At 37.4% G+C, this 24,510-nt stretch overlaps 1 protein-coding gene and 1 pseudogene across 4 annotated transcripts in view; one reads left to right on the top strand and one right to left on the bottom strand.

The window, feature by feature from the left end:
* The window catches only part of LOC123793454 (uncharacterized), a 40,834-nt pseudogene extending 18,256 nt beyond the window's left edge, over positions 1-22,578 (bottom strand).
* PCDH7 (protocadherin 7) overlaps positions 1-24,510 on the top strand; it is a 409,428-nt gene that overhangs the window by 101,644 nt on the left and 283,274 nt on the right. The gene's annotated exons all lie outside the window — the stretch shown is intronic.

Genomic DNA, 24,510 nt, shown 5'->3' with positions numbered 1-24,510 from the left:
GAATAGGGTTTGGATACTCAAGAAGCCTCCAGTCTGCTATGTGTACAGATAGAAATTCTGGAAAGGTTTCTCGGAGGAGGTGTCTCGGGTCACGTTGTTGAAGCAAGAATCCATGCACATCTTTGAGAAGTGGCAGAGCCTAGTGGCTAAGCATGGTCGAGAATGCAGGTTTTGGAGTTGAACTGCTGGTGTTTAAAGTCTAGTTCCTCCACTTATGAGCTCACAGTCCCTGGGATTTCCTTATCTACCTCTGCTTCCATTGCCTCATCTGTCAAATGAGAGTAACAAATACAACCTATTTCATATGATTGTTTGGCAAACACTTCCAGAGCAATTTCTCTGTGCCCTGTAGTGTCCTAAGCACTCTCCAAATTGTAAGTTGTTGAATTCTCAAAAGCACTAGGTGGGTACTATTATTGTTAGTGTTGAGAGAATAAAAGGAGTTGATGTGTATAAAGTATTTAGAGCAACGGCTGGAACACAGTAAGTACTCAATAAATATTATCTGAAGCAAAGAAGCAGGAAAAGATATTGGAAGCAGAGGAAATGTCATGTGCATAAACTATAGAAACAAGAGTAAATACATAATATATTCTTGCTGAAGCCACAATCATGAATTTGGTTCTGGTGAGCAATAAAAAGAAACTCTCGAGTGGAATGTGGCTCAATGACCTTAATTTCCATTGTCAATATTTGAGATATGCCCAGTTATTCACATTTTAGTGGCTTGAAAGCAGTGCCAATTATCTCATTTACATTTTTCTTTTTGGTTAAGTAGCTAATCTACATTGTGAAAATACAAATATTCGTCCTGGAGTTTTATAGCGATGTGAAAGAAACCGTCATGAAAAAGATGTGGCTCATAGATATGTGTTTTTCTGAATTAACTCATGGGGGAAAAAAGAAGTGACTAAAGTTCCCGACTAGAGTTCCAAAAGCCTGGGTCTCTAGTTAGAGTGGGTTTTTAAAAGTGGTTGTTCTCTTTTCTCTACCCACAATACACACAGTTACTCATAGTAAAACTATGGCTACCCAAGATATTTCCTGGTTTGCCTGGCATGCACAGGGCTCTGTGTACAGTGTCCCTTGACCTTGAGTTTTTGTGGGTTTTTTTTTATACCGTAGATATCAATGGTGACATTTAATCAATAGGTTTCTTTTCATTTGTAATAGTCATTTGACTATGTGTAAAAGTTTCTTATGGTCTCTGAGCCTTGTGAAAGTTTTTGAATGTTGCTATTATGACTTTTTTTTTTTTTCAGTTAACTAACTTGGACATGAGGGTTGATGCCTGAGTTTAATCCAGACCTAACCCACATATGTGTGCAGACGCACATGTATCTGCTTTTTGTTTTGTTACCTCATCTGTTCAAACTGGAGTGATCTGTCCAGCTGCCGTTCTGTTCTGTTTAGTTCTGCAGGGAAAGGGGGTTGGGAGGAACTGGTATTAGGGTTCGTATGTGATAAAGCAGAGAGGACTCTACCCAAGGAACCACATTATAGGCAGGAAGAATGAATGTATAATTCCATACTCCATCCCACAAGCATTAATTAAATATCTGATGTAAATTAAATACATATAAACATATAAGTATGGAAAATGGTCCCTTCATTTTCCTAGTCACCAAACAAGTGAAACCCAGATGTATACAATAGATTGAGAAAGCAAATGGTGTGGATTGGGAGAGAGGAAGTTCAGGGTGGTTTTTAAAATTTTCCAAATCGTAAGCAAATCTGGAGGGTAAAATTTTTATTAATAAATCAAATTTCTGTCTTCAGAAGTAAAGTGGTTAGTGGATTGAGCGTCAATATATCCACATTTAGAAGCAACAGCCTGAGCCCTCAGTTGCAGCTTTATTTCATGAAGCAATTGGCAGCAGTAAACTAATTGATGTCCGCAAAGCACTTCTTCAAATGCCAACCCGTTAAGAAACACGCTCAAAACTCTCTTAACAGCAATAAAGGGTAATTCTTCTACAGCCAGGTCTAGATTGAAATCTTACCACGTATCATAATTTTAAATAGGTGAGAATATTACAATACCACCAATCTTAGTTTTTAATAAATTGGGAGGAAAAAAAAGAACCAAATAATTTGCATGATCCGCAGTTTTTAGAAATACGGCTACTAAAATGTAGGGACCTTTATCATCTTATTGCACACAGTTTGCTCTAAAAGAGAAGGGGGATGGAAACACGTTGATGATATATTGTCATGTGGACCACTTTATGGCCGGCATTCTTTATGATATGACAGTTGCTCCATTGACACCATGTTATTTATCGGCCTGCAGAGCAAATAGGCTAGTAAATCATGATTGCGTGTCTAGCCAATCAGAATCTGCCCTGGTTTCGTGGCGTGCTAATTTTTTTAGACTTATTTATTCTGCTTCCTTTCGTTTTTCTCTTTATCAGTCTCTATTTTATAGCAATCTTTTCTTTAATAGACTCTCATCCTGAGACATTTTAAAATGCACTGCATGTCAAATCCAATTCAACTAAGATACCTAAATGCACGTTATTTAAATTAAATATGAATGCTTTGAAAAGTGTATACTTATATTATAATTGCCTGAAACTACATTTCCACATTATGTACGTTGTAGGCTTGAATCTTGTCAATGTATTCAAGACCCAAAGTTAGGTTTAAAAAAACCCAGAAAATAAATTATTCATATCACATACGTCTATACATCTGATAGTGTAATTAGCAATCAAAAGTACTACATATGGTGATGTAATAGAGACATTATAATTTTGCACATCCTGCTGTTGATGGATTTAGGTACCACATTTTGCACATTTTCTATTTCATTATTTTGGGCTAAAAAAAGATAAAAATAAAAATAACATGTTTTCTTTATTTTAGTTCCTTTTTAAATCATCCTTCATGCTTCTTTTGCTTTCTTTCCATGTCTGGCTCTCATCTCCCCAGTTAGGTAGGACTTGTTTTTCTTCATTTCTCTTTACTATTTCCTGCTCTGCAGCACTAATACTAAATAATAACAGTAGAAATCTTGGGCCCAGATCTGGGGGGATTTCAGAGGTCACTGAGGTTATTTCTCTGCTTTTAGTTAGCTTTCTAGCCATTCCAGGATGAGAATTATTTATGCTCCTCTCCACTTCCCTGTGAATTTCTTGTGTTTCTCAAATGATGTTTGTTCTTATTTTTCTAAATGTTTTATGTGTTCCGACACAACTTTCTCTAGCTAAAACAGTCCTCTCTAACTCTTATTTCCTCATAGTGGCTCCAAAATTTCACAACTTTCTTCTGCTTCAGCTCATTTGACTCTTTCTGTTTGCTACATTGTTGGACTTGTTATATGTAGCAAGAGTGCAATCGCTATTAGTAACGGGAGAGCACTTCATCAGAGTAGCCTTTCTGAAAGGATACGTGTTCAGGCATCCCGCTATTTCACATTTCCCCACAAGTGGCCTTACGTCAGAGACTGCACTTTCTTTGCTCTCATTTGCACGGCTAGCTCTCTCGTGCATCCGTCCTGTTATCTGTGGTGGTTCAACTTCCTGTCCAACTGACCTCATAAGCTTCCTCCACTCATGCCTGGGCAATTAAAAGAACAAAGAGAATCATAATTGGAATGTAATCGTATGAGATATGTTTCTGCTTTATGCTGCCATCTTAAGAACTACTCTAGAAAGGAAAAGGAATATGGACTTGATTAATTCAAAGAACTGAGTTCATATTTTTATCCTGGCATTTAGGAGCTCTGGGATGAAAATCTCTTCTGTAAAATAGGTATAACAGTTTTGCATACAGTAATGTTAAGTTTTAAACTCAGTGAGGTAAATAACTTTTGTAGAATGCTGGGCACAAGTTCCTTGCATAGCAGTAGGGTCACGGATATGACTATGCCAATAATGTTATACGCAACTGATGAATTATTGACACTACGTTAAAAACTAATGATGTACTATATGCTGGCTAATTGGAACATAATAATAAAAAAATAATTAAAAAAAGATTTTAAGAACAATTTTTCTTCTATCATTTCAGTGGTTGATAAGATTATTCTTAAGTGATTGATTAAAACAAAACCAAAACCGAAACCAAATATAAAAGTGCAAGGTCCTCTACTCACTGTGAACACCTCCCCCCTCAGGGTAACTCCGAAACAAGAAGAGATGAATTAGAGTCAAACTCAGCTACGGTTCACCCGGTAAATTGTAGGCTGATGCAAGGCGCATTTTCCTTCCTCCCCGTGGGAACAAGTCTCATCTGTGTAAAATGGACGTGGGACACCCATCCACGGGGTTATTCCTGATACCGCCATCAATAAAATGTCTTTGTCATGCTCTGCTAGGAAGTGTTCTTTCTGCTAATGAATTCTGTCCCTAAAATTAAAAGTTGTACGGATGGTTCATATTTCAGATGTCTTATAATTTTCATATTTTAAAAAAAATTTAATGTATGCTCCTCCATTGAGATCTAGCCACATATGAATCAGTACTTAAATGATTTGTCATTTTAGTAAACACTGCAAAGTGGCACTTCAAAAAAGCACAGTAACTCACACATGACTAACTGGGATTTGTTAAATTTCTTTTGAGAAAAAAAAATACAAATTTATTCACACCTACCAGTGAGCTCAGCATCGCAAGCTGAGGCAGAATTGTGAACTTTTGTTTTTGCTGCGGCTGAATGAAACTGGGTTTTGGCTAAAAATGATACAACCTATAATAACACAAAAATAGATCCTGCGACTCCACTTTTGGAGAATTTTATCTCACTTATATATCCAGATGCAGCAGGAACAGTACCTAGCTTTTAGACTCCTGAGAAGTTTTTTTTTCCTTCCTTTCTTTTATATAATTAAGTATGCTCTGTGTACCCTGAAATTCGCTGTCTTGTGAGCATTGGCTGATTCTTGGTTAATGTGATGTTATATTAGCTAATAGCCGTGAAACCTGTTGCTCTTTTATTGATCAATGGTCAAATAGCGATGAGAAAGCTCTAGTGATTCCTGGTCACAAGCCTGGTATTTCTGAATCTGACCTTCCTAGCCATCACTACCATTACTAACTAATATAGTGCTTACCTCATAACATGGTTGTTAGGAGTAAATAAAATCAAAGTATAAACTTACCCCAGTGTGTATATGTGCACACATGTGTCTGCTTAAAGAAATTTCTAGCCATCCATTCATTAATTTAAATCAAGAAATATTGATGAGTCTGCCGTGTTCCAGGCATTGTCATGCCATGGATATGAAGATAGGAATATGGATGCAGTCCCTCTCCTGCAGGCTATCCCTGTCAAGCGAGGAAGACAGATAAGGATATTGGCTAAGGATATTGACTAATGTGATCAACTCCGTAATGGAGGAGTAGATTCAGTGCAGTAGAACCAGTGTGGAGGGTCAACATTTCCCGTCTAGGTCAAGAAAAGCAGACTCTGCATTTTCTACCACAACGTATCTGTAGCTGAAAGCTAGAAGCTTGTTGGCATCCAGCATGGAGGGTGATTCCTCACTGATTCAAGCAAGAACAGCCTGCATTTGTGAGGGCATTTACTGGACCTGAAGGACAGCCATTCTCAATGCTCAAAAGTATATCTGGAGTGTGTGTGTGGGTGTGTGTATGTGTGTATGCACACACATATACATAGATAGATGTTCTATTACTCTCCTATTGCTGCTGTAACAGTTACCACAAATTGAATGTCTTAAAACATCCCAAATTTATTATCTTACAATTCTGGAGGTCAGAAGTCTGAAATGGGTCTCAATGAGCTAAAATCAAGGCACAAGAAGGGTTGAATTCCTTTCTCAAGGGTCTAAGGGAGGATCTGTTCTTGCCTTTCCATCTGCCAGCTCCTGGCCACATTTCTTGGCTCAGAGACCCCCTCCTCCATCTTCAAAATCAGCAATGGACAATGCATGACCCTGGCACTGATGTCTTTTGCCTCCTTTTTCCACATGGAAGAGACTGTGTGGTTACATTAGCCTACTTGGGTAATCCAGGATAATTTCTTATCTTACAGTCAGCTGCTTGGCAACCATAATTCTGCCTGCAACCTTAACCAAGCACATATTCATGGATTCCAGGGATTACTATGTGGACACCTTTGAGTGGACTTCTATTTTGATATCACAGAAGTGTATACTTTTTAAAGTTAAGGATTGGACATTAGGTAGAAAATGTAAAAAAAAAAAAAATTAGCGACGAAATGAGAGTACTTTCCGTCTGCACAGTAGAGAGATCAGGACTTGAATCTCTTGTTAAGAAACTTCCCTGTTACGTATACTGTGTGTTATGTTGAGGCAAAAATTATGCAGGTAAACAAATGGAAAGTATCATATAAATGTCATATAAAAAGGATGAAACTCACATTCTGCACATTTCATGTGAAGGACGGACACAAGAATGATTTCTGTGCAATAAGTATGAAGTGGTGTGTTTTGGTGATGGGACCTCAAATCCAGGGCAAATGAGAACATTGTTACAAACTTTAGAGCTCATTCGCAATTGAGATCTATCCTGCATCTTAAAAAAAAAATTATCATTTTTCTTTCTATTTTTTGCATGTTCAGTGAAACTCTTCAATATTAATAAACTAACACTATAATATAACACTTACCATGTGCCAGGCACTCTTCTAACTGCTTTATGTATATTAATCATTTACTCATCACCAGACCTGGCTGCTTAGGCATCGGCCTAGGTTGTCACACACGGCCCCACGCTGAGAAGGGCCTCCACCTGCCTTAATTCTCTGTTGTCACCATCTTGAAATTCTTGATCATTTTTGAACAAGGCACCCTTCATTTGCATTTGGCACTAGGCCCCATAAATGATGTAGTTGGTCCTGCTCGTTGCACCAAAAGCAATGCACTAAATAAAATTATTACCAACATTTTATAGAAGAGAAATTGAGGCACGGAAGGGCTACCTTGCCAAAGTTAGACCGCTGGTCTGTAGGAGAGCCAGGATTTGAATCAGAGGAAAATGAGCTCTGAACCACTGCAATCTCCTGCTGCTTTGAAGGCCGAGATAATGTCTCCTGAAATGTGTCTTCTTCGCAACTATGACCCACTGTCTGCTACATGGTTAGCTTTCACTAAGTGCCTGTTGAATTGAATTATATTTGATGGGCTTTGGTAAAAATATTCATTTCATTTTCAATAGAGATGAAAGTAAAAAGAAAAAAAAATCCTGAATCTCTTCCAAGACATTTGTTCAAACAGACCCAAATCGGGTTTTTCCCTTTGCATAATCATCTAAGGATATTCCCTTGTTCAAGGTCCATTATTTATTATTTATTAGATAGATTTATACAGCAAGATATTCTGGAGAAATCTGATAAAACTGCAAAAAGCAATATTTCACCACTGTCCTAATTTATTCTTGAAATATTTAGACCTTAGGGGAGGAAAATAAAAATATTTAGACCTTAGAAACAGTAGTTTATATAAATCCATGGAAAAAAATTACTTTAAGAAGTGTAATTACATGTACATTCAATAGGGTAAGACATAGGAAAGACATATATAATAGTAAACCAGTAGGTGGGAGGTGCAGTTGAGAAAATTTATTGGTTGTTAGGCTTCCAATAAATTTAATATGCATCTTCTGGGGTCTGTTATGTGCCACATGCTAGGCTGTGTGAGGGAAATTTAATGATAATTTTATTAGTGATAACAATAAAAAGTCATCCTCAGGGAGCACAGGATCCCATGGGCTGAGAGATTCGATCACACAGAAGTCCCCACAGAGTCTGTGCAAGGGCTGGAAGATAGCGTATAGTAAGAGCCCTAGGCCAGGGCTTGGACTTTTGAATGTTTATTCTACTAACTGATGACACAGGTAAACTTGGGCAGCTCACAGCCATTCTGTATCTCTGTTTCACCATCTGTAAAGTGGGGCTAATAATATCTGTTCTACATACTTCACGAGGTGATGTAAGTACTAAATGGATCCATGAAAATGAAGCCATCTTGAATTTTTTTTTTTTAAAGGGAGGAGGAGGTAGGTATTAAATTAAGGCATTTTACTTTCACGAGGTATAGCTCTGAATAAGACATGAGCAACAAAATCACAAAATTTTATTAAAAAAAGAGAAGCCTTATTTCACATTAAGCAGTTACATTATTTTGACCCCGACTTTACCACCTTCTATAATCTGTATTCGGTTGACTCAGGTAGTTATTGGACCAAAACAAACAGACTGAAGATGTTAGCAGTGCTAATATATTTTAATCCTTAATTTACTGTTTTGTGTAATCCGTATTTGGTTGACTCAGATAGTTAATAGAGAAGCTAAAACATGAAGCCAACTTATTTGATTCATTTCATCGCTTTATTGGGTATTTACTTTTTACAAGGTACTGCAGGTAAAGCAGAGATGAATAAGCTGTAGTCTATGCTTTGATAGCACAGTCTACCAGTGGTAACAGAGACAAAATGTGTGCATACAAGACCACAAGCATTGAGTGCTATGGAAAAGCTACAGAGACTCACAGGAGGAAGGGAGCACATGAAATAGAAAAGTATGTAACTAACAGTCTGGATTTTATATATATATATATGTGTGTGTGTGTGTGTATGTATTTGTGGTAAGAAAATCACAATTTAAAATCAAGCAGTGCGGAAGAAGTAGGAAGTGTAGGGGGAGGCATTATCATTTGATTGAACACTCCTGTTATTTTATAAGGAATAACCAATGCTGCTCGGGAGATTGTCGATATTGGTGAGTTTTTTCATAGCCACATTTACTGTGGTTTGTAAAAATTTAAATTTCTCTCCTGAAAGTTTTATTGTGAAGAGTAATGGTTTTGAAAACGTGATCAGTAGATCCAGGAATAAAATAATATTATGATAAAAACCCATGGCCTGGAGGTTATGATAATGGAAAAAAAAAATACGTCTGGCTCTCACTGGTTCAAGTCATTTCAAGATGGCATTACAATCCCTGCAGGTCTCAAACACCAGAGATAAAATCCCCTGAAGAATACACCCATTTACATTATTGCGACCTTGAATGCCTGTCAGATTTACTCACTGTTTCACCGCATGAGCTGCGCGGAGGGCCTTAGAGTTCATTATCGCTGACTCACTTTCAGCCATACTGGCTAGTGCAGTAGGGCATGGTAGGCTCCTCTTGGAGACGCAAAACATTTAACAAGGAGAAGCTAGCTTTTGCTTGTCAGTATTTTCGAAAAAAAAGTACCGAGAGACAGACACACCAAGTCTAGGATGGTTTGGACTATAAGAAATGCAACTTTTTTTTTTTTTTTCTCAATGTTGAATCAGCAATTATATGGCAAGTAGTCGAACAAGGATTTCAGGAACAAACATTCCCCAAAGCAGCAGATTAGACTTGTAGAGAAATTATTAAAATTACTCAGGGCCAAGGGCTTTGTTCTTGCTGGCCACCTGCAGTGTGTGGTAATGCCCTTTTAAGGTTCAATCAAGGGCCCTGCATGGACTGTCTGACTTGACATTGGACACTACTACGAGGAGACAAGCATGCAGAGAGAGTGATTAATGTAAGCCCTTCTGCAACTAGCCAGAGGCTTCAGGAATTCTTTTCTGCAACATTCCAGAGATAATTGCCCACCATTTTATCTAGGAAAGTGTTAAGTCATTTAAAAAAATATGGCAGGCTGTGACACACGAGAACTTGGTGTAACACAAGGAAGGAAATCGGAAACAAAGTGGAAAATGGGGAGTAAAAAAGAACATATGTGAGTCTGTAGTCTCTCTGAGGGTGGGCAGAGTTCACTTCACCAAAGTACAGCAGTCTTTTCAGATTGAGAAACTCAAAGGTTTTATGCAATTTCTCCTTTACATTCTGACAAACTTGTATGAGTTCTCTGAAAAAGTACTGTTCTATAAGTTGAATCTTAATTGCCAGAGGACAACTTATTTTCTCTAATTTCTGCAAATTAATTCTCACTCTATTGTTAATGTCTCTAAAAATGAAGCCGGAATATAAGACACTAAACAAAGTGCGTACTTTAAAAATAATTGATTAGAAATATGTATAACATTATTGTGTTTGAATCTATCACTGTCTTATATGAGACTAATTCTGCTCCAATTTGGCATCCACAATCCACAAGAGCATCTTAGGTTCCAAAATATTGTAGCCAAATATCCTCTTCATCATGCTGGGGTTGGGGGTTGGGGGAGATAATCGACCTCAGTTGTGTTCTGAATGCCTGGGTGCTCCATATGGCCTATTTTCCATTGGCAAGTTAGTCCTTAAAATCTTAGGGGATTCCACTACATATGCATATGTACTATAAATTAATGTTCTAATGTGCTTCGAGGCTCTTGCTGGATGAATGGCAGGCGAAAGGAAAGAAAACGAAAAACATATTTTTTAAAGAAACCATAGGCATGTGGTTCTCCCCAGGCATCGGAATTAGGAGTTTGAAGAGACTCAAGAACGAGATCCTTCCTTTTCTGGAATGAAATCTTGGGAGATGTATAGAAATGAGGCACTTTTCTTGATACTTTCGGAAGTGCTGTGATCATTCCAAACTCCTTGCCTCATTCTTCACTTATCACCATTTTCTAAATACATTTGAAAGGTATTTTTTCTTTACAGTCTTAAATAAAAACAGGAAAAAAATGCAGTTAGCTACATGGAAACGATCCATCAGAAGACTCATCTGAGGGTAAAAAAAAAAAAAAAAAGCACTTATTGGACAAACCAGTCCCTGGCTCTGTTGGTAGAGCCGCCCAAGAAGTCCAGGAATCCTTTCTTTTCTCTCTCTTTCCTGCTTCTTTGCTGTCTTCTCTCCCTCCCTTCCTCCATTCTGTTCTGTCTTTAGTGAAGATTCAGATTCCCTCACTTTATATGCTCCCTGGAACTGTAAAGCACCATGGATCTTATTTTCTGTTGCAGGACAGTGATTTACAGGGAAAATGTTTCAACCAAGGGCCACCAGATAAAGGCTAGCTAGTGAATCCAGGAATTCACTCTCAAATCGGGGACCTACTTTTCTTGCAAATCAAGCTGCAGTTCACACTTTTAGAAATCTAATAGTCATCTAAAGACTGTAGGAGCAAAGCAGCTTTCCTTTCTCCCTTCTTCCGGGTGTTTGTTTTCAAGTAATACAGCAAGAGGCATAGACCAGATAAAACCAAGTAACCGTGGCACCCTAGTGCTGTAAGGACAGATGGAATTGACAACGTTGTGTCACCAATGGATAATTTATGTGTATATGTTACCTGTAGTATTATATAATCACTATAGATGTAGTAATTGCTGTACATTATGTAGTCTACATAGTTACTCTATCTAATATAACCAAAGAATTACTAAACATCTTGATCTTAATGATTAGTATTCATTAGGAGACACTGGGTCTCATAAAGGAAAGAGAAGGGGACTTGGGTTCAGGCCGACCCCAGTTCAAGTCCTCAAACTTCTTGAGCCTCATTTCTTCATCTATAAAATGAAGTTAACTATTCATAGTTTAGTGGCTATTGTGAGGATTAAAAGCCACAAAATATGCTAAGAACCTGACATAGTGTCTGGCTCATGGAAATGCCTAATAAATGGCAGATAATATGACTATTTCATATTATGCAAATTGAGTGATAATTACTAGTCTCCTCAGTGCATCTTGAGGGGTGCGGGCCGGGGTAATTTTTATTTTTTGTTATAGAAACTGCGATGAGGGAAATGTAACACTTACTCAAGGTCACCCAGTAAGTCACTCTCTGTCATTAGGACTTAAGGGTTTTCAGCTTGTCTGTCTAATTTCAGTCCATTAGGCCACAAAGTCATCAAAACAAACCAGAAAAGAGCACCATCAAAAAGCAAAAGTAATAAAATCAAAGGATCCTGGAGCAGTATTGTACTAAAAGCCATCTGCTATCTTTGTCCACATTCTCAACCCTCTTGAAATGTTATTTGTAAAGTCTTAAAAGGCTTGACTGGAAGCCTTCATGCCTTTTTAAAGATACAGTATATCTTTTGCTGACTCATGCATGCTGAATAAAGAATTGTAATATAGATTTTTGAATATACATCAGAAAATGTCAATACTTTTTACATTGCCAAAGCCCTTAGGCTTTTGCTGTTGAGAAAGCAGCTTTCTGATTAGCTAAAAAAATGATTGTTGATACAGTGGTAATGGCGATGAGAGGGTGTGTGTGTATTTGTGTGTGTGAGTGAGAGTGTGTCTGTTTGTGTGTGTGTGGAGGAGTGGAGATAGTTGAATAAAAGTGTTTGCAACATTTAAATGAATATAAATATGGGTATGCATATTATTGCAGTTCTTTTTTTATATCCAGTGTTCCTTACCAGTGTGCTAAAATTTCTGTGCCATAATCAGGTGGAGGAAAAAAAAAAAAAAGACACAAAACTGCTGTCTTAGCATTTCCACTTGACTTTGGTGCCTTGTCTCCCCGCCTTGCTGTCAGATGCCCTTATTCCTCCCACTCCTTTCCTCATTTGGGCTTGGCAGGAACACTTTTGCTTGGTGCCAGTGTGGTAACCTTAAACTCGCTCACTTAAGTGGCTGATCTCATCTCTTCCTTTATGTGGTTTGCGGGATTTTTTCCCATTTTGGCTTATTACTTCCTTCTACCGCCTTGTAGATTCACCTCTCTCATTGTATTTTCATTATTGTGTTATCTTTTAAAAATAAAACAATAAATATTTAAAACACAAAGCCTTTTTAGTTTCAGTTGTGGGGGAAGTTATTTTTATAGGAACAAAAATGAGGAGGAAAAAAAATGGATTTCTCCAAGGTTGGTAAAGCCCCGATGAGGTGGAGGGCACGTTCTCAAGTTACAGGATTCTACTTGTCCTATTTCTGAGGAGCAGAGCAAAAAAAAATTTTTTTTGCAGATATTTTAAGAGATGGCAAAACAGAGAAGCAAACCAAAGTCATCACAAAAGGCTCCCAGTGTAGACCCAGCCATCTGCATATAGTTCACAGAACTCTTCTGTTTATTTATGAGTCGTGGAATGTGTAAAGCCAACTTCTAGCTGTAAAAGGACATACAGTTGCTCTCATATAATTTCTTTGGCCCTTTTTTTTTTCTGCAAAATCAAGAGTGTGCTTTCTCATATGCAGGAAAGCACTGCCATGCATAAGGACCCAGTTTTGGGGAATTTGAATTTCTTTCCTAAAACATTTAAAATGACAAATAAAAAAATAAGCATTTTATGTGTTTAAAACAGGAGTATAGCATTTAAATTAATGCAACTGATCTTGATATGTACACGCGGAAGTACTGCACCTGCCAAGAATACTTTAGAATAGCTCTAATGTACTCCTGAAAAGAAACAGAATTCAATTGAAGATAGAAACATTAATTTTCGGCTATAATTTGGTTCCTTTCAAGATAGCAATCTTCGATTAAGACAGGCACAAAGGAAGACAATGAAAGAAGCTATATATTTTACCTTAAGACTTCACAATCTGCTTCCTAGTAAGATTTTTCCAGAGGTTTTTACAGGGAAAAATGATTTCTCAAATTTCATCGTGATATAATGAGTTCAAGGAGCTAAATTGTTTATACATTAAAAAAATTAAATGTCTCTGCCATTCTTGTTCTGCAGTTCTGTGCTCTATCTTTCTAGTTAAAAAGAACATTATATTTTGCAGGCCAGCAACTTCCTTGATATGATGTTTTAGTTTAATCTATCCAAAACATTACCTTCCAGACATTCTAAGAAAGTTGTTTCTCTGACATGATGTGATTTTATGATCTCTATGAAACATTTTCAGCCTTAAGCATTACACACAAATAGATGGAAGTAGGTGATAGCTTGAGTGTTTGACCTCTAAATGGGGGTTCGGAATTACCCGTCTGAAGATGTGAAAATGTAAAGTGATACAAATATCCAGGAATATAAGAATATACACAAATGTCGTACCAGGCCAGGTCAGGATTATCTAACTTCTAATCTGAAACCAAATTCTGTCTCCCTATAACTTCCAGTGGATCTTGGCTAACATCTAGGGAGCAATATGCTACACACAAAGATGTTACTACCCACAAAAAAAAAGGGTGGAGTGAGTTTAATATTTTCTAGAGTTTTCTATTGCCAGACAGAAAATCTTCCTATCGTTACATCTAAGACCTTCACCCCTAGAAGAGGTGTCAGCAGGTAGCTGTATGTCCTTTAGGAATGCAGAGCCTAAGGAAGAATTTCATGGAACATTGGAAGGAGAAACATGAAGACCATTGGTCATATGAGTTGGCTGTGAGAACTAAGGGAGAGCTGGATGTGGAAAACAAACATGACAATAGTGAAAACTGGGCTTTTTTTTTTTTTTTCTTGCCTCTGCTCTTAGCCACAGTCTCAGCTACCTAAACTATGTTAGGGATGATATAAACCCATTGGAAATGACATCCTTACCACTCGTAATATTTAATATAGTTCTGTATATACTAGGTTGGGAAACCAGAAATAACCTGCCCTCAAGAGCAGAAATTTATTGAACACTGAACACATAGAAACACATAATGAAGACATATTAAGCTACATGCAAGCAGATGCCCAACAGTCATTTCTTCCAGAGTCCTATCCCTTTTTATTCATTCTGATGATATCGTTTTTCTCTTTTGAAAGACTATTCACATTTACAATTGGTAGTTTCTTTGTGGGAATTCATTAATGTCTGTTTTCTATACCAGATTGTAAGTTTTTATATGGAAGGGACCATGAATGTTTATATTAACATGTGTCTGCAGCACATGTAGGCATCCCAATAAATACCTTTCTGAATACGTGAATATATGAATGATTGAATGAATGAATGAATGAATGAATGAATGAATGAATGAAGTTCTATGCAATGTGACATGGTACACTTTGTATGGGAGTTGGGGTTGGAAGGGGAACAGGCAGGAAAGGCAGTTTATAAAGAATCTGGAATACCATAGGTATTAGTTTAAGTTCTGTAGGAGGCAATGGAAAAATTGTAGCAGGAATGGGACACAATGTGATTGGTGATGTAGCAGACCACCTTGAAGGGTCTACAGAGGAAGAATTAGGAGAACCATGGCAGCACGAAGCACACTGAGTAGTGTACCTGCAATAATTACTGTTTTATTTTTTTCTTAGTACTTACTGTTTCCTAATATTTGCTTATTTATACACTTATTACCTACCAACCCCTGCTTATCCTTCCACGAGAGAAGACATAGTGTCTGTCTCATTCAATGCTGTAGCCCCAGCAATTACAACTACTGGCATAAGGTAGTGTCTCAATGTTTATTGAATAAGTGAACACTATTTTTAAATAACTGAAACATAGATAGGGAACAGTTTTTAAATGTCAGCTGAGCTATATATTATCTTATTCCTACCTCTCCTTTTCTTGGACATTCACCTTTTTAATGTACCTTCCATTTTTTTTTTGCGGGGGAGGGGGAGATCTGGCACTTAAAATAGACAATTTTTTTCAGTTGAGGAGATAGCAGTTATTTTCAAAGACTGTCGCATTTTCTGATTTCTGTCTTCACCTTTCTTAGTGTGTGTTCTGTTAAACGTGAAGCAAGCAAACAAATTAGCTATCGGAGCTAATTTTAATATATAATCTAAAGAACAAGCTGGCCCCTGCAGCCACCTGGATTTTGTTCTTTAGAGATTTGGGGTGCATTTGGGCTGAGATTGCAATTTACCTTTTCATCAAGATTAGAATAGCTTCTTCTTCCCAGGACAAAAATCTATTTAAATAAGTTTACATGAACTGAACTTTCTTCTCGTGGCAAAAATACTTCTCTGTGCTTAGGCATTTAAAATTCTTTGAAAACCTCAGGCAGAAGTTCACAGCGATGATTTTCTTGCAGGTCTCTGTGGTGAAAGAAGTCATGGTGTCCAGAAGCAAATAAATGACCTCGACAACCAAATTCTATTTCCTATTAAAAATTACTGCACTGTATGGTTCTCTTGTCTTCAATGTCTAGGAATTTTCTTAGCTGGAAAGTTGGGAAAATCAGTTTATTTACTTATGTGGCTCATTTTGAGTCCACATTGTGGATGGCTCCCAAGCACTAGATTCTTGGGTGTAGTATGTGGACTTGTTTGTTACCTCTTACCAAATAAATACATATAAATTAAGCATGGGCAATATGATCTGAAAAACTAATATATTTTTTTAAGTAGGCTCCATGCCCAGCATGGGGCTTGAACTCACCACCCTGAGATCAAGAGTAGCATGCTCCACTGACTAAGCCAACAGGCACCTGGACAAATTAATAATTTGTGTAGTTTTCCAGAGTCTTGTAGTGTTACCAAAAGATGAAAATAAAAAAACTCAACTTATCATTGCAAAATTGCCACTGTGGGAGTAATTAAAAAGTATAATAAGCAGGTTAATTTTTTTCTTACCTAGTTAGCTACAATTATCAGAAAAATAAGCTTTAAAATAGTTACATCTTAATCAATCATCTATGAACTCTGTGGACTGTAGGTATATATTGACTTTCATGGTTTTTCAGTGCCTACTTTGTATTTCATACTTGGCCTTTCCTAACTTTTTTGAGCCTCACTGGGAAGAAGTTCTGGAAACATATAGTTGTAAGATTTTCCCCCCAAATCAAATATTCATATAATTCACATTATCTAAATATGTGTGTCTGTCTATGTATCTATCGATCTATCCAAAATATCCTTTGTTTCAAAAAGATTTTGAGCATACTTCAATATGCATATTATGAAATAAGATAATGATGGGAAACATTGAAAAAAGAGAAAATTAATACATCCAATAATAACAAGACTGAGTCATTCCAGTTGCGTTGCACATGGTTAAAATCAGATGGGACTAGCCAAGCCACCTCTGTATGGAGGTTGGAAGCAGAGCAGGTGTCCTTAAAAAATCTTGTACTCTTTGGCCACTAAAAGTGCCTCTTAGAATGAGAAGTGCCCCCCTCTCCTTCTTTTCAGCCACCACAGGCACGGAAACTACTAATCTTTGGGAGAATTTTGTAGATAGTCATTACTTTATCAGAGAAGTCCTTCTAAAGAGCTTAAATACTTAAGTGATTTCCCTTGGAGCAGTAATGGTGAATTATGTGGTGCTCTAATTGTGCTATTAGTTTATCTAAGCTAAAATGCAATCTACTTAATTTGAGGGTTTTATTACACATTGGTCTCAAAAGGTGAAACACATTAAATGCATATCGGTTCTTTTAACAGGAGGTTAAGCCTTTTCAGATGCTGCATTTGATGGAAATATTGTCTCTCACGTTCACTGTGGAAGTTAGTGTGAGGTGTTTATGTTGACACAGACGTGTAACTTGGGAAATTTGCAGGATACTTTTTTCATATTTATCAATTTGTTATCATTTATGGAGTTAAAGTTTTCGTTCTTTTAGTAAAACTATTCCAACCTCATGATACATCTAATTAATATATGAATTTATTATGGAATTATACCACTTAGGTTGTGGTGTGTTTAAAACTTAAAACATAAGTCTGTGCATTCAAAAGGAAAAATTATGTGTAAACAGAGCAGAGAGGATTTTAGGGCAGTTTAACTATTGTGTGATACTTTAATGGTGGATCCTTGCCATTATAAATCTGTCAAAATCCATAGAATGTGTGACATCAAGGGGAACCCTAAGATAAACTATGGACTTCAGGTGATAATGTGTTGATGTGGGATCATTGATTATAACAAATCGACTCTCTTGGGAAGGTTGTTGATAGCGGGGCAAGAGGTACTTGGAAATCTCACACTTTCTGCTCCATTTTTCAGTGAACTCAATACCACTCTAAAAAGAATAAAATCCATTTTTTTAAAAAGGAAAAAAAACCAGGTCTGTGTAAAGTTAAGTGGAAGGAGTGATTTCCCATCTCTTCTTTCTGAACACTGTAAAAGTAGACATTGACTCAACACTGAAATTGATTGACTCAACACTGCGGGTTAGAAAGACAATTATCATATGGTTTCACTCATTTATGGAACATAAGAAGTAGGAAGATCGGTAGGAGAAGAAAGGGAAGAAGAAAGGGGGGGGTAAACAGAAAGGGGAATGAACCATGACAGACTATGGACTCTGGGAAACAAACTGAGGGCTTCAGAGAGGAGGGGGGTGGAGGAATGGGATAGGCCGGTGATGGGTATTAAGGAGGGCACGTATTGCATGGTGCACTGGGTGTTACGCGCAAGTAATGAATCATGGAACTTTATATCAAAAACTAGGGATGTACTGTATGGTGACTAACATAATATAATAAAAAAATATTATTATTAAAAAATAAAAAAATAAAAATGCTGTATATTCAAAATTTTACTCTCATTTTGAAATTATCTTTTAAATGATAGTTAAATTGGCAGATTTATCAGCACACTAAATTTTTACTTTAGTAGTGACACCTCACACCTGAATATATTTACTGGGCGCTGTTGACATTTTGGACCAGAGAATTCTGTTGCTTGTAAGTGGCTGACCTGTGTATCGTAGGGTGCTCGCAGCACCCTTGGCATCTATTTATGAGATGTCAATAGTGCCACCCACATTGTGAAAATCAAAAATATCTCCTGACATTGCCCCATGTCACCTGAGGGGAAATTGCCTTCTGTTAAGAACCATTGTTTGTAAGGTAAATGTACACAACTCCATTTTATTGTGGTTCCAAATATGTGGTGTGTATATGTGTGTACGTGTATTTGGCCTTCCAGTTCTTGGTGTAGAAATCAGGTTTTGAAAGAACAAGAGCACAGAGATAAAAAGGAAATTCTTTGACTTTGTTCATAATTTATAATGACTCAAGGGTGCCTGGCTGCCTCAGTCGGTGGAGTATGCCACCTCTTGAACTTGGGGTCGTGAGTTCAAGCCCCATGATGGGCGTAGAATTTACCTTAAAAACAAAACAAAAACAAAACTGGTTATAATGCTACTGTTGAGATTATGTGCTTTTCCCCTCTCTTTTACACGTGGTAAATTGACAAAGGATGGGTGCATATTTGCAGCCTCTTGCTCAAAGAACATACACAACTGAGAACTCCTTATTAGTAGTTTTAGCTCCCTGTATTAGGGGCTGACTCAAGCTTTTGCTGCAGGCCTCCCCTTGTGCTTCACACCAGAAGGCTTTAGAATAAACATTTGGCTGAAAAGTCTTTATAGGACTCATCCAGCTGTCCTGTGAAAGTACTGTTGCCCACACTCACATGCATTAATGTATGACTTGCCAAAATATTTGTTTGCCTTCACATAGACAAAGGCACAATGCGAATGTGAAGAGTATACTGTTAAATTGTCATTTCTTTAGCCAACCAAGTGAACTCGGAATTTTTCCATATATAAGATAGATGGTTTACTAAACCTTTTTTTAAAAGAATGATAGAAATTATTAGCTAACATTTGCTAAAAATCATAATTCTAAATTAACGTTATAGTGGGTTTTAATAATGCAAAGGAGTTTTATAAACTACAGTATGATTTTATTTCCCCTTTGAGAATTACATTATGTATTTTGCAGAGTTTTTGAATTTTTATCCTATCTTCTTACTCTTTTCTGTCTCACGTCTTTCCTTTATTCCTTTGCTCTTATTTCTATTACTGCATCTTTAAATGTAGTGCTGTATCAATATGAACTTGAAATTTGAAGCTGACACCAATAAAGGTAGTGCATGACTTTAAAATAATTTTCAAGAGAAAAATGCAAACCTGTTTCCATTTTGCTATTATTAATATATATTTAATGAATTGCCTTGACATAATGCCTGCTCTGTCTCTAATGAGCAATACTAATTTCAGTCCCATAAAGTAGACATCCAATCAGTTGGACATAGATGGATTATTTACCTATGCTATATACACACACACTTCCACAGTTGTGCACTCATGTACCTTCTTCTCATCAGCTGCCTTCTAAAATAGTTTCGGTGCGTGTAGCTGTGGCAAGTCTGAAATCTTCCGCAGAACATAAAACTTTGCAGGGAGCTAAACCTTTGCCCAGGCAGCAACTTTAAAAACATTTTAAAATTTGAAGTATTCTATATCAACAACAATGCGATCCAAATTGGAAAACAAAAATGGTAAAGGTAAATATATCATCAGGTAATTCTCTGCAAATTGATGTTTTTAATGTGCATTTATCACAGTGCGGGCCTACTAAATGGTGATTTTTGCGCATTTTTAAAGATTTCTGTAACAAAAAGCATTCCTTCCTTTTTTTATTTAGTTATTCTTCTTTTCAGATGAGGACAGATGCAGCGAGGGCTGTGTGCCTAAATGAATACTTTTACTCTTGACTAAATTAGTCTGGCATAAACACAACACTGCTAGCTTTCAGTACAATTGAAAATAAGCGCGGGGGTTTAGAGGTCTTTCTTTTCATAGTTCTGTTAAATCATGCTTAAAGTTCAGTTTGTATTCCAACAGTAGCATTTAAGACAGCACAGTTAAGAATCTCTTAACATTTCCATTTACAACTTCCCTCTCCTTCTAACATTTTCTTTAATGATTGTGGGGTGTTTCATGGTAACAGCTCATCCACCGTTACAGCCAATGACCTAAATATGCAACTAAAATTGTGGTAGCCCAGCTAGGCGATAGACTGGCCCTCACCGTTGGGCTTTGGAAATACTATTTTCCTTCCTCAAGACCTCTTCTTATTACTATTTATGAGATGGAAAAGCACACTACTGAGGTTGAATCCTCTCGAGAAATCACGTTAGGGTCTTCATAGATTTAAAAATGAAGCCAAGGAAACATTCTTGTGCATCGTTAATAGCACTTCCTGGCCCCGAACATTCCCTTTAAACTAAAATCATTCATTTATTTGTAGTTTGTGGGTGGGGAAAAAGGGCACGGGAAGGTCTATATTTTTATAGCTCAAAGGGGCACCTGGAAAACCATTAGATGAAACTTGGCCTTTTGGCAGTCATGTGCTCGTGTACCAGAGAGGACTGACCCTCCAAACACCATGCTTGGGGAAATCATAGGCTCTTGTAATGAAAAATCATGTCAGTTCGACTTCCTTATTTTAAAGGTGAGGTGATTTCCTCCAGATCACGCAGGTAATGGTATACCAGCTGTCAGATCACAACATGGGTTTCCTGATTCTCAATACGAGTCGACTCTGATATTTCAGGGCTTTTTTTCCATTTCACGTGACTTTCAGCCTTCCCTCTGACTGCCAAAGGTATCACAGGACAGATTTTCAGCAATTTAAAGAATACTGTTTTTATTAATGGTAGAGACAGACTTAGACTGCAATATGTGTGTGTGTGTGTGTATGTGTGTGCACGCTCACGTGCGGATGTGAATTAGATTAGTTTTAAGATGTATAACTTCTGCTTATTCAAAATTAATTGGCTACATAATTTTATTAACTTATTTTACCTTTTTTGTTTCATTTCCCTTGTGTGTAAAATATAACCCTGCTGATTGTTCCGAGAGCTCTAATTTACTAAATTCAAAGCACTGATAATGTTCTTCCACTAACCATACCCTTCCACACTGGGCTCTTCCTCTTCAAGCCCAGAACCACCTGAGGTCACTGTTCTTTCCTGCTATTTCTTCTTTGACTTGTAATTTCTGAAGCCAAGGCAGAATAGGTTCTCCATTCTCTGTGAGCACAGATGCGTCTGTGTTAGTTTGGGACCTAGGTCTGTACTTTGTAGCTTTAGATCAGAATTGTTGTCTAGAAAGCTAAAATTTTATAGGGTTCCTCATCTTGTCTCCAATATTATGCTGCCTGTAGCATGATCTTTCTTACTGTGTGAAAGAACCAGTCTCCTCTGCTTCCTTTGGTTTGCTCCTTCTCTTCCAGGTCCTTTATTTTCTTCTCACCTTGTCTGCATACAGTTTCCAACTATCTTTTTCCATAGATGCCAGCTATGATCTCATCTTATGTAATCCTGGATTATTACAAACACAAGTAAGTTACACTTTTTTGTGAATACTCAACTGAGAAGGTATTCAAGATGCATATACATATTATTTGTGTTGGAGGGCACAGTTTTACCATCTCTTGATGTCTATGCTCAGTCTTCATGGAAGAAATGGGAATGGACTTTTAAACTTCAACTTGGTGGCTAAGCATTCAGTCTGCTTTGATACTGATTTTCCCTTCAATCTACCTTCAATTTTAATAACTGTTCTTTTCCTCACTCCTCTGATGAAGCCATAGAAGAGTTGTGCTAAAAAATAGCTTTGGGGATAATTTACTCTTATCTCATATTATAGTTGAGAAAACTGAGATTCAGAGAGCCTAAGTGATTTGTCCTGACTCCATTCAGAGTCAGGTCAAAAAATCAGGTTTTTTTTGTTTTATTTTATTGCTAGCATTTCTAACTCTTTACACTTTCTAGCTCTGCATCCGTGCTTTGTATCCAGTTGTTTAACTGGGTTGTTAGCTTTGATATGTATTTTTGATCCATGACTTTTCTCTTTCTAAGCTCCAAAGGGCCTGGGAGCCTATAGCAGGATAGTACCCTGTAGTACTCACCACCAGACACTACACGAACCTCATGTCCACTGCCTTCTTACTTGCAGCATGTAGACTTTGCCTTCTTGATTGACTGTCCACCTGGTAATTCTGTGTGGGCTCCATGAGGCCATCTTGGTTTGATCCCAGTGTCTCCTGCCACTGTGCTTCAGATACCATGCTTCCTTTCCTCGGCATTCTGAATTCTCCCAGCTGCCTGCTCAGGAGAAATATTGTGTATTTCTGGTCTCTCCTTTTGGTTTATCTCTTGTTGTAACTGATGAAGAAACTGAAGGAAACCAAGGGACTTCCCTGGAAATTCTTTCTTAAAAGGGAAAGAATTCTTTAAGAGTGCTTTTGGAATGTGTAGTCTTGTTTAGGATGAAGAATGTGTTCTTCATGACCTTGTAACTCTCCTTCAGTTCTGAGCCTGAGAAAGTATGTGTGTGCGTGTGTGTCTGTGTGTGTGTGTGTACATGTGTGTGTTTATGTTGAAGTACCACACAAGTTATTAAAAAAAAAATTATGTCATTGGAGGGAGTTCTTTGAAGGCATAATATGGCATAATGGAATAAGTTTGGACCTGGGATGAGATTCACCTCGTTTGGAAATGAGTTCTTCTAATTACTAAATATTTGACCTTGAGAAAGTTATAGTTTAAGTCATAGAGTCAGAATTAAAACACAGGTTTACCTAGCTCTAAAAATTTATTTTTTACACACAGTACGTAAGACATTCTCTGATTCAGAATGTTTATTTAACATAACTGGCCAGAAGAATGTTCATGATTTTCTGCCTTTAGCAGGAAGGGCAAATGGGATTCATCTTACCTGAAGGTAAATGATAAAAGACTAAATGATTGGTCAAATTATTTAATACCTCTAAGTTCCAGTTGGCCTCAGCTGTGCCATTGAGATAAAGATAGTTGTATGGCTAAAACAAAATCATGCATGTGAAAGAAGCATTTTAGAAATAGCACTAGTAGAACTATCTTCTACCTTTTCTCCAGCTTAGGACACTGAGTGGGGTACAGTTTTCTATAAGTAATGACAATGTCATAGTCTGTTCAGGCTGCTATGTAAGAAAATGCCACAGAATGGGTAGCTTATAAACAACAGAGGTTTATTTCTTGCAGTCCTGGAGGCTGCAAGTCTGAGATCATGGTGCCAGCATGGTTCGATGGGGACCTTCTTCTGGTTCAGAGATTCCTCATTGTATCCTGCCATGGTAGAAGGGGTGAGGAAGCTCTGTGGGGTCTCTTTTATAAGACCAGGAATTCCATTCATGAAGGTGCCACCCCAGACCCTAATTACTTCCTAAAAGCTCTACTTTCTAACACCATCACCATGGGCATTAGGATTCCACCAGGTGAATTTTGAGGGAGACACAGACATTCAGGTCATAGCAGAATATCATTAATTTGTCTTCAGAGTGTGTTGTTGAGATGATAAATCTGATGGCCCCTGGTGTCACCTACCTCACTACAGAGAGATATTTAGATAGAAATGGTAAATTACAATAGTTTACTCCTGAAAACTAACACACGTATACACATAAAAATCAGCTTACGTGTTATGTCTACATAAAAGTAATGAAATTTAGTGTTTTTCCCTCAAAGAAAACCTAAGTTATAACCTAGGAAAAGAGATTTGTGATGGAAAGTAAATGAAATAAGGAAAGTAGATAAAATAGGCAGAAACTGCCATTTATACTCTGCTATTTTATGTTGTTTACTTCGACGGAACACCTAAGAATAGTGTTTGCCCATCTAAAAAGGGTTGTGATGCAAGCATCTCTATTTCTGGCTAGGGAGCTGAGTGTCTTTGTGCCAGTTTAATGTTTTATATTTAAGAGGCTGGGACAAAATACATGAGTTACCAAGTTGTAGAGTCCTAGCAGATTCAATTAAGGCTATTTGTTTATATGTAGATATATGCAGATTCATGTACTAGGCAATTTAGCAATTGTGTCAAAGTCAGGGGAGCTAAAGGCATGGGTGTGGGGGTTGCTGGAGGGGTAGGGGACGGGGAAAATAATTATTCCAGACCCCAGGCAGTAGCCCAAGCTACTAAGGGCTTCGGATATGTTGGAGGAGAATCTGTCCCTCAGTAATATTACTTTATCTAATCA

The sequence above is a fragment of the Ursus americanus genome, chromosome 8 (assembly GCF_024610735.1).
Source record: "Ursus americanus isolate L20-20 chromosome 8, mUrsAme1.1.p, whole genome shotgun sequence".
NCBI classification, from domain to species: Eukaryota; Metazoa; Chordata; class Mammalia; order Carnivora; family Ursidae; genus Ursus; species Ursus americanus.
Note: the sequence above shows the minus strand (reverse complement) of the source record. Positions and strands in the feature narration are given on the sequence as shown.